The 10,190-nt window shown below is 47.3% G+C and overlaps 1 protein-coding gene across 1 annotated transcript in view; it reads right to left on the bottom strand.

Moving 5' to 3' along the window:
• Nucleotides 1–10,190, bottom strand: part of LOC105526273 (putative neuroblastoma breakpoint family member 6-like protein) — a 255,070-nt gene that overhangs the window by 185,474 nt on the left and 59,406 nt on the right.

Genomic DNA, 10,190 nt, shown 5'->3' with positions numbered 1-10,190 from the left:
CCCCCGCTGAGGGGAGGGGGCAGGACCCTTTCTTCTGCTTCTCAAGAGGCTGTGTGCGCAGGCCAAATGGAGGGAGCTGCTGGCCATGGGGAACCAACGCCCATGACTGAAGCGGAGCCCACACCCCGCTCTGTCTCCTCTCTGTGTGAATAATGCATTGTTCTTCCATCAAGTGCTTAATTACATTGTATTTTCCTTGGTGACTCTGATACCAAAAGACTGTGACCAGAAGTGTTCCGACTTCTACTCCTGCTGATAAGAAACACTTTCCACTTGCTGGACAAGATGAATGAAGATTCTTCTTGTGTGAGTCTTTTTGTGGACACGTGCGTTCATTTCCCTTGAGGAATACCAAGTACTGGAATTGTTGGGTCATACGGTAGGTGTAATGTTTACTTCATTAGAAATGGCCAGATGGTTTCTTCCAGAATGGTTTCTCACCAGCAAGGAGAGTTCCACTGGCTGCACACCCTTGACAGCACGTGGTGTTTATTGTCTTTTAAATACACCCATTCTGTTGGATGTAAAACGGTACCACATCGTGGCTTCAGTTTGTGTTTCCTTTAATGAGTAATGCTGTTGAGCAAATTTACTAATGCCTTTCACCATTTAGCAGTCCTTCTTTGCAAAGAGAGGCTATCGAAGTAATTCCCTAATTCAATTGGGTTGGCTTTTTATTACTGATTTCTAAAAAGTACTCTCTACATTCAAGATTTGAGGTTTTTTTGTTTTGTTTCATTTTGTTTTGTTTTTCAGGTAAACACAGTGCAATTATCTTCTCCCAGTCTCTGGCTCGCCTTCTCACTTTCTCATGGTGATTCTTGATGAGTAGAAGTTGATAACTTTGGTGAAATTCTACTTTGCTTTATTTTTTCCTGTTATCTCTTAAGGTAGAAATGTATTCTGCTACATTCTCTTCCAATAACATTCTGGTTTCGTTTTAATTTCTAAATCCATGACATATCAAATTCATCTCCTGACCACAGCAAGCTTAGCATCTGCTAATGTCCTGATCGCCAGAAAACTTCTTAATATTGTAAATACACTATTTCCTTTGCCCCATTGAATGGCTTGTATTGAAAACCAGTGACCGGTCATAGTGGCTCATGTCTGTAATCCCAGCACTGTGAAAGACTGAGGCCAGTGGATCTCTTGAGTCCAGGAGTTGGAGACTAGTCTGGGCAAGATGGCAAAACCTCATGAGTACTAAAATGCACCTGTAGTATGAGCTACTTAGGAGGCTGAGGCAGGAGGATCACTTTAGTGTGGGAAGCAGAGCTTGCAGTGAGCTGAGATCTGGCCACTGCACTCCAGCCTGGATGACAGAGTAAGATCCTTTCTCAGAAAACAAAAAGAAATTAACAAACAAATGAAAAACCTATGAACCTTATAGCTGTGGGTCAGTTTCAGGTCTCCCAAGTCAGTCTGTTGAAGTATTTGTGTCTCCCAATGCCGCTTGCACACTGCCTTGTTTATAACAGCTTAGAGTGAGTCTGAATGTCAGGTTGTGCAAGTCCTCTGGTTTTGTTCTTTTTCGCACAGCATAATAAGCTTTGAAATAGGTCATAACTCATGTAACCATCACATAGATCAAGATATGCTGTCACTTCATCCCTCTCATTTCAGTGTGGGACGCAAGTCTTCGCTCATCTATGCTGATTGCCCCCTTGGGGCCAAGGATCCTTGTTACCAGAAGTCAGGGACCCGAAACAGAGAGACCAGCTGGTGCTACAGCAGAGGAACATAAATTGTGAAGATTTTATCTTAATATGGACATTTATCAGTTCTCAAATAATACTTTTATAATTTCTTATGTCTGTCTTTAATATCTTAATCCTGTTATCTTCATAAGCTGAGGATGTACGTCACCTCAGGATCACTGTGATCATTGTGTTAATTGTACAAATTGATTGTAAAATGTGTGTGGTTGAACAATATGAAATCAGTGCACCTTGAAAAACAACAGGATAATAGTGATTTTTGTGGAACAAGGGAAGACAACCATAAGGTCTGACTGCCTGTGGAGTCGGGCAGAAAAAGCCATATTTTTCTTCTTGCAGAGGGCCTATAAACAGACGTGCAAGTAGGAAAATCACTAAATCCTTTTCCTAGCAAATAATATTAATATTAATACCCTGGGAAAAGAATGTGTCCCTTGGGTGAGGTCTATGAATGGTCACTCTGGGAATGGCTGTCTTCTGCAGTTGAGATAAGGACTGAGATAAGCCTTGGTCTCCTGCAGAACCCTCAGGCTTACCAGGGTTGGGAAAACTCAGCCCTGGTAAATTTGTGGTCAGACCAGTTCTCTGCTCTGGAATTCGTTTTCTGTTGTTTAAGATGTTTATCAAGACAATACATGCACCGCTGAACATAGACCCTTATCAGTGGTTCTGCTTTTGCCCTTTGGGCTGTGATATTTGTTGGACCCTTATCAGTGGTTCTACTTTTGCCCTTTGCCCTGTTCCCTCAGAAGCATATGATCTTTGTTACACCCTTATCAGTGGTTCTGCTTTTTGCTCTTTGAAGCATGTGATCTTTGTAGCCACTCTCCGTTCTTACACCCCCTCTCCTTTTGAAACCGCTTAATAAAAACTTGCTGATCTGAGACTCAAGCGGGCATCATGGTCCTACCAATATGTGATGTCACCCCTGGTAGACCAGCTGTAAAATTCCTCTCTTTGTACTGTCTCTCTTTATTTCTCAGCCAGCTGACACTTACAGAAAATAGAAAGAACATTTCTGTTTGAAATGTTGGGGGCATGTTCTCCCAATAGATCTTCTCTTCTACCCTTTGGAGAGAATAAATCTTCAGTTGTCTACAGGGAGGATGAACATGCAAAAAGTCTGTAACACTCAGCACAGAGTCCAGATTTTAGTGATGGGGTTGGTTGGGAGGAAGCTCACATTTTAGGCCTTTCAAAATCTTAGAAAAAGTTTTCTTTATTTCAAAGCTTTGGGTTATTTATAATTTCTTTGTTTCAAAGCTTTGGGTCATTTATAATTTCTTCTTCTTCTAGAAAGATCACAGGATCCTAATGTTTGTGTCCCCCCAAAATGCCTTGGTTGAAACCCTAACTTTGCCCTGCCCACCCCAGGAAATGTGTTAAAATTAGGAGGAGGGGCCTTTGGGAGGTAATTAGATACACATGATGGAGTCCTCCTGAGATTAGTGCCCCTATAAAAGGGACACTAAAGTACTCTCTCCCCCTCTTTCAGCCACCTGAAGATACAGTGGGAAGATGGCAGCCCACATACCAGGAAGAGGTTCCTCACCATAAGCCTTCCATGCTGGCACCTTCATCTTAGACTTCCAAACTCCAGAACCGTGAGAAATGTCTGTTGTGGATGAGCCACCTAGTTTATGGTACATTGTTATAGAAGTTCCAACTAAGACAGAGAAGGAGTCCCATGGAGGGTGTCTAATTTTTGATGCTAGTCATTGTGTTCTTTGAGTGGGATGTTGCAAATTAGAAAGTGAGGGAGAGCTGAACTTTCCTGCATATGAAAGAAGAGAGTAGAGGGGCAGAGATACAGAATGGGGAAGAACAAGCTGGTGCCAGAAAACTGATTTCAGGGTCTGGCACTTGAATGTCTTTGGAGAAAGAGAAAACACTGATAGGTGTATCCAGAGAAGAAGACCTTCAGCAGAAACAGCAGATATTTAAAAGCCATTCGATTACATCTTTCACTTGTTTGTGTGTAGTCCCTCTTTTCCCATCTTTGTAAATTTGGCACAGGTGAACTGGATGTTTGTCCAATGTGTTTTTGGAATGCACGTGTAAATAAAAATGACCGTGTTATACTTCAACTATTCATCCTGGAAACTCCTAGAGTTCCCTTAGGTTCTGACAACTGTGCATTGAAAGCACAACCGGCCCATCGTGGGGACTAATATTCATTGCACACTTCTAGGAAGAGGGAGGAGGAAGGAGAATGTGACAGTCTCAGCAACAGTTACTATACTCTTATGAAAGTGGTTTTCCTAAGTGCTTCTCAACAGATCAGCCCTTTCTTCAAATAAGAGCAGATGGAACAACAAAAGCTCTTTAGTTGTACCGTTGGAATCCATGGAAATCCTGCATAAGGAAGCTCCAGTACCACCAACTGGAAAGACTGGGGATGCCTAGTAGCTGGTACTGGCCATTGTCGTAGGCTTTGTCCACTTTGACAAATTGAAGATGGGGACTCGACTCACCATTGCCAGCCACAGGAGGACCTCCAGACAAGGTTAGGTCAACTTCCTGTTAACTTTAGATCCTGAAACCTCACACGATTTTTCTTCTCTTCCCTTTGATCTCTCTTCCTCTTCCTCAACAGGACAGGACTCCGGTCAGAAAGGGATCCCTTGGGGACAAGACCGAAGTGAGTAGCTGGTTTCCCCTACATGTCCTTCCGGGCCTGGGTGTCTCAGGAGCTCAGGCTGACCGAAGACCTAATTACCAGCAAGTTGGACCAGCAGGAGCCTGGGTGGAAGTTTGGCGACAGGAGTCCAGAACAGCAGTCAAATCCTCTTCTTACCTGTGCACTGCGCACCTGCTTCCCCGGGATGTGGAAGGAAGTGGTCCCTAAGGTTTCTCTGCAGGCCCAACCTAAACTGGCCTGAAGCTCCAGGAGGGGCCAGAGGATCCTCTTTGAGTGAAACCACCCTTCTGCCTGGCTGGCCCTGGTCAACACACTCAGAAGAGGCCGAATTGGCAGACAGAACAGAAGAAAAGGCCTAAAGGTAGAATCTCATGATGTTCAGATGTTAAAACCTTCCAATTTTAAGGTCCGACTGTGCGGGGGAGTGAGGAGTTCTAGAGCTGGATGGAGCCCTGAGCCTTTATCTGGACAGTCCTCTGCACAAGCTCAGAGGGCAGGACTATGTGTACCAATGGTTTTCAACAGGTGGCAACTTCACCCTCACATGCCTCCCCCATCCTTGCTGGGACACTAGGCCGCGACTAGGGAAAGCCCGGAGGGAGAATGTTAACCCCTGGCATCTCTCTAGTCAGCGGAGGCGAGGGATGCTGCTAAACACCTTACAATCCACTGGAGGGTCCCTCTCCAACCCCGAAGTAGCCATTCCGGGGAGGTGGAGAAACTCGCCTGTAGATCAATGCCTACCCACTTGGCCAATGGGAAATCACGAATTGGCGACCAATTGGATCTTGGATATGAGGAAAAAACTCCAGCATCAGAGGAAACTCTCGGAGTTTTGCCCAGAGTATAAGGAAGGGTAGCATTGCCTTCGCCTAAGATGGGAAAGTGGCAGGTGTCACTGATTGCAGGGGAAGGTCAGAGATCAGTTGAGGGCCCCAGAGCCTCCCTGGAAAGAGTTTTCCATGCAGCCCGCCTCGGTTTCTGCATGCGTGTGAGTCCTTTATGATGTTGGGGATGCCAAGGTCTGAGTCCTTTTTGATGTTCGGGGTGACCGGGTCTCATCCCAGGAGCCTCCTTGCTCCTGCCTGCTCCTGGCTACCCGGTGCGGCGCTCTGGCCCCGGCGACCCACGACTGTTTCTCCACGCGCTGCCGCTTTGCAAAGGTACATCTCTAGGTCAGTGGTCAGGTGCAGCCTGGACGCTGCAACTCGCTCCAGAACTCGGGACTCGTGGCCTTGGTGGACCTCGTGGAGTGCTGGGTGCGTCACCTGCTGGCTTCTCTTTTGGAGAAAGGAGGAAGGGAAAAGCCTTGTGAGAAGACTCCAGGAGCGACCAACGACCCCCACAAGTCCCAAGTCCTCCCAGCGCAGAGGGAAACAATCACTAATATGGCAAGAAGTTTGAGAAAGACCCTTCCATGCGCCCCTGCTGGTCTAGTGGTTAGGATTCAGCTCTTCCACCACCGCACCCCCGGTGCGATTAGTGGTCAGGAAATTGTTTTGCACTGACCACCCACCCACAGGAATCTTTCTTTACTCTGCTGTCAGCCGGCTTGTTCCAAGGGCCAGAGGCAGAACAGTCTCACTGCGAGGTGCAAACCCTGGCGAAGGAGGGCAAGTCCTGGTGAACGGCCCCTCATGACACACTGCTTTTATTTATCTCCGTGTCCATCATCCGCAGAAGGGGCTTTAGAGAGCGTCTCTCTCAGGTGTACACCGCCGTGCAGGGATGTCAGCCCTCGTGGAGCTGCACCCAAGAAGCCCACCATCTTTGCCGCCTCTGCCGTCCTGGAGGCGCCGATTGGGCTGAGCTGCAAATAACTAAGAGAGAGGCTAAGCCAAGCTGTGGTGTTTGTGCGTGCCACACTTTGTCAGCTGGCACAAGTGGTCAGCTGAGCCTCCTCACCTCCGTTCGTAGTTGTGCTTCTTAGGCCTTAGGAAGATGCGACCGAAGGAGATGTCCGCGAGGTTGGGAGCGGGGTGAACGGCGGATGAGGTCCTCCAGGACTGCCAGTTTGATTTAGCAGTAGAGGGGAGCGATGTTCCAACAAAGACAGCAGGTGGAGTCGACACAAATGGAAAAGTGTGGCTGGTGCCCTAAGCAGAAGGCAGGTGTAAAAATCACTGTGACGTCAAAGCGATGGTACCACAGTCAAATCCCGCAATGTCTGTCACACTCTACCAAGCAACTGCGCACGCTCCCCTTTTCCATTCAGTACTCCCAAGAAGGGTTGGGACGAACCCCGTGTTCACTGTAAGCTCAGGAGAGAGCGGGAGCCACGGAGGTGAAGGGCACAGACTCAGCAGAGGCCGCGGGCAGAACCGCGGGGGTGAGAGGGCGCGGTGGCTGCCGGGCGGGAGCTGCTGCTGAAAGGAGGCCTGGGTTGTCCTGTGGGTGACTGCCAGTGGAATCTTTGGCAGAGAGTGGTTTGGAAGAATGGTGAGGGGCAAGCAGAGGGGAAGGTGGTGACCCCGAGCGTCCGGCTAGGGCAGAGGAGGCTGTGCTGTCTCTCCTCTCCCCTTACCTGGTGGGGGACAGACCATAGTCAGGAAGGGGGTTCTCCCTGAATAAGGCTAGCCCACCACACTCCGGCTGCGCTGACCCCTGCGATTTCCCCACACGCCGAGCCCTAGTCTGCCGTGGTGTTCATGCTACCCGGGGCCTGGATTCACACTCTCTTCTGACGCAGCCAGAGACCCTTCGCTGCCCTCCTAGGGATCTTGAGGGCCTTCCTTGTTGTTCTCACTGAAGCTCACGAACAGACAGATGTGAGCTCACTGTGTTTTACACCCTGAATTTGTCTACTGGCAAAAAAAATAAAAAAAAAAAAAAAGCCTGACCCACAGCTTGGGTCTCCTTCAGGCCTGCACACAACTTCCCGACTCCTGCCTCCTAGCGCGACTTTTGGCTTGTCAGCAGGAAGCCTCCACCCAGTGTGGAACAGCTGCAGCCCCAGGCCCCTCAGGCTGGCGGTCAGACACTTGCAGGAAAAGGGACACAAGGCATCCGTGGTGGGAAAGCATGGGAGATGTGTCTTTCCCACCGGATGAGAAGGTCTCCCTACAGTCTTTGGAGACAAGACGGATGGAGACGCCGCTTCCAGGAACAAGGCAGCTGCTCCTGAGGCCTGGCTCGGCATGGAGGCTCCCGAGTCCCGCGCGCCCTCTCCCTACCGCTGTGGCCAAGAGCTGCTTCACACATCTCAGCCGGCTTCCTCTTCCGCCTCTGCCTCCTCTTCCTCCCCAGTCTTCCTTGGGACAGCAGGCCCCCAGCCCATGGGAAAGACCTAGCCTCCTCTCCAGTACTTGTAGAGAGAGTCGGATGCACCTCTCTTAACCCCAGGAGGACAGAGACCCTGAGGCAGGAGGGGACCCCTTCTCTTTCCAGGAGAGGGTAAGGAAGTGAGTCAAGGGCATACTTTTCTTCAGCAAACAGCATAAGGGGAAATCTGGGGACGCTAAGAGTTTTTAAAACCTTTGCACTGTCACCGAAGTAATGTATGATTTTCCGTTACACAAATAGCACTCCTACTCCTCCCTCCTTCCCCACCCCCAATCCTGATTCCTGTTTACAAAGAATGCTCAAAAACACAGAATTATGTATAACAGTTCCCAGTTTGCTCAGGAAATTCTAAGATTACAAAGAGACTTTACAAATAAACAAGTGAAGAGAAGAACCTTGGTGAGTCCAACATAGTATGACCATGGATTTATACTCAAAATATAGAAAGACAACCTCAGAATAAGGAAACTTTTAGAATTGAATAACTCAAGTTTATCTTTAGAACGCAGAGAAAAACAACTCTCCAAATGTTGATCTTCTGTTTTAAACTACTGTTGGACTGGGGAGCGGGAGAGCACGGGAATCCGCCAAAGATTTTTGGATGAGAATTAACCACCCCTTGTCTACCATAGTCACACCCCAGTGTTCCTCAGATCAGAATCCTTTGGAAGGAGCATCCAAGAGGTATAAGGCAAAACCAGAATAAAAGCAAAACTCACCAATTCTGTAGTTTGTTTTCTCTCATTAAAAATACAAATATCAGGCTAACACCTGTTGACACACAATACCAGGAACACAGAATCCCTCCTGGAAGACCGACGGACCCACGGAAGGTGCTGATGACAAGGTGGTTGACAAGGTTAAGTAACTAGGTGTTTGGGCACACCTCTGCGTGAGACTGTCTCCGCCGCGCCCTTCATCTCTACATGGATACCCCTCCACAGGCTTCCCTTTTCCTTGGTTTGCATAGGAAATTCACTCAGGCCTTTGTCTCTGGTCCCAGATCTGGTGAAAATTTCTGGAAATTTCATTTCCTCACTGATGAGGTAATCTTCTTGCCAACTCCTGCCTTGGTGCTTTCCAAACCCTTTCTTCCCAACCTTGAGACAAACTGGCTTTCAAGGACCCAGGAGCTGGAGATTTAGGGATGTGTCCAGGATACTCCAGAAGATCTGTGGGATGAGCGAGTTTCTCTTCATCTACACCTCTTTTGAGTCATGTGAAAAAACCAAGTATCTTGCTTCTAAACTCATGTTTTTAAGAAAACTACAAAAGTGGGAGTGAGTGAAAGTTCACTCCAATATTTCTTTTCTTAACCACACTCTCTTTGGCCACTCCAGGAGGCTGTGTCAAGTGGCACAGTCATCCCAGAGACGCAGAGCTTTTCTCCTCAGATGCGTCTTTGGAGTATCTAGTAAAGTCTAAGAATCAAAATGACTGTCATCCAAACTTTTGTGCCTAACAGAGATCTACACAAGAGAGAAAGTGAAAATTTCACTCCAATATTTATTCCCTTGGCACACAGTGGAAGGTTTAGGGCAGGCCTTTGCTTCAAGTGCCTGTTGCTTTGTTAGCTCTGTTTTCCAAGACATCTGTGTAAGCCTATTATAGAACTTTCCCACCTCCACCCTCCCTGTCCCCTCATGCCTGCCTATAGCACTAGAGATTCTCTTTTAAAAAAAGCAAAGCAAAACAAACAAACAAACAAAAATGAGAGGTTATACCACATGGAGCATTGCTGGTTCAGTAATAGAATTGTCAACTCCCACGCTGGAGACCAGGGTTCACCTCATAGGGTGAATGCATCTCATGTCTGAATCTCCTCTTGCTCCCTTCTTTCTTTCCTCCCTCCCAAACTTACATATCTTTGTTACCGGCTGGTGTTGTGGAGTCCCAGGTTCTTGGTGTCTGGAACAAAGAATTGGACGTGACATGCACACACATAGCAAAGCAGTAAAAGACACAGTAACAGTCTCAGAGAGGGGAAAACGGGGTAACTTCTGCAAAATGAGATCAGCCTCAGTTTGGTGAACTTTGGGCTTTGGGTCTTTTTATATGGTTTTTTTGTTTGTTTGTTTTGTTTTGTTTTGTTTTTCTTCTCTTTCTGGAGCTGCCTAATCTCTACCCAGCATGTGCCTTCTGATTGATAGGTGGGTTGCTTAGTTATTTGGCCCCTGTGTGCTTCTGGGTCACCTCCATCCCATAATTTTAAGTACACCCATGATATGCAGTCCATATGCATTAGCTTTAATGAGCTGATTATCACATGGGGTCATTTTAAGGCTACTTTTTCTCTCATACCCATGCCTATCTCTGAGGAGCTGCCCCTTACTGGTTTGCTCTGGATCCTGCCAGCCATAAGCTTTTACTTACTACTCCATCTCACTTTTGTTTTCGCTCCTCAACTTCTGCTTATCTTGCTTCTTGGTCACCCATCTTTTTTTTATTTTATACTTTAAGTTCTAGGGTACATGTGCACAATGTGCAGGTTTGTTACATATGTATACATGTGCCATGTTGATGTGCTGCACCCATTAACTTGTCAT

This window comes from Colobus angolensis, unplaced genomic scaffold (assembly GCF_000951035.1).
Source record: "Colobus angolensis palliatus isolate OR3802 unplaced genomic scaffold, Cang.pa_1.0 Scaffold584, whole genome shotgun sequence".
Taxonomy (NCBI): domain Eukaryota; kingdom Metazoa; phylum Chordata; class Mammalia; order Primates; family Cercopithecidae; genus Colobus; species Colobus angolensis.
This window is presented reverse-complemented; position numbering and strand designations above follow the sequence as displayed.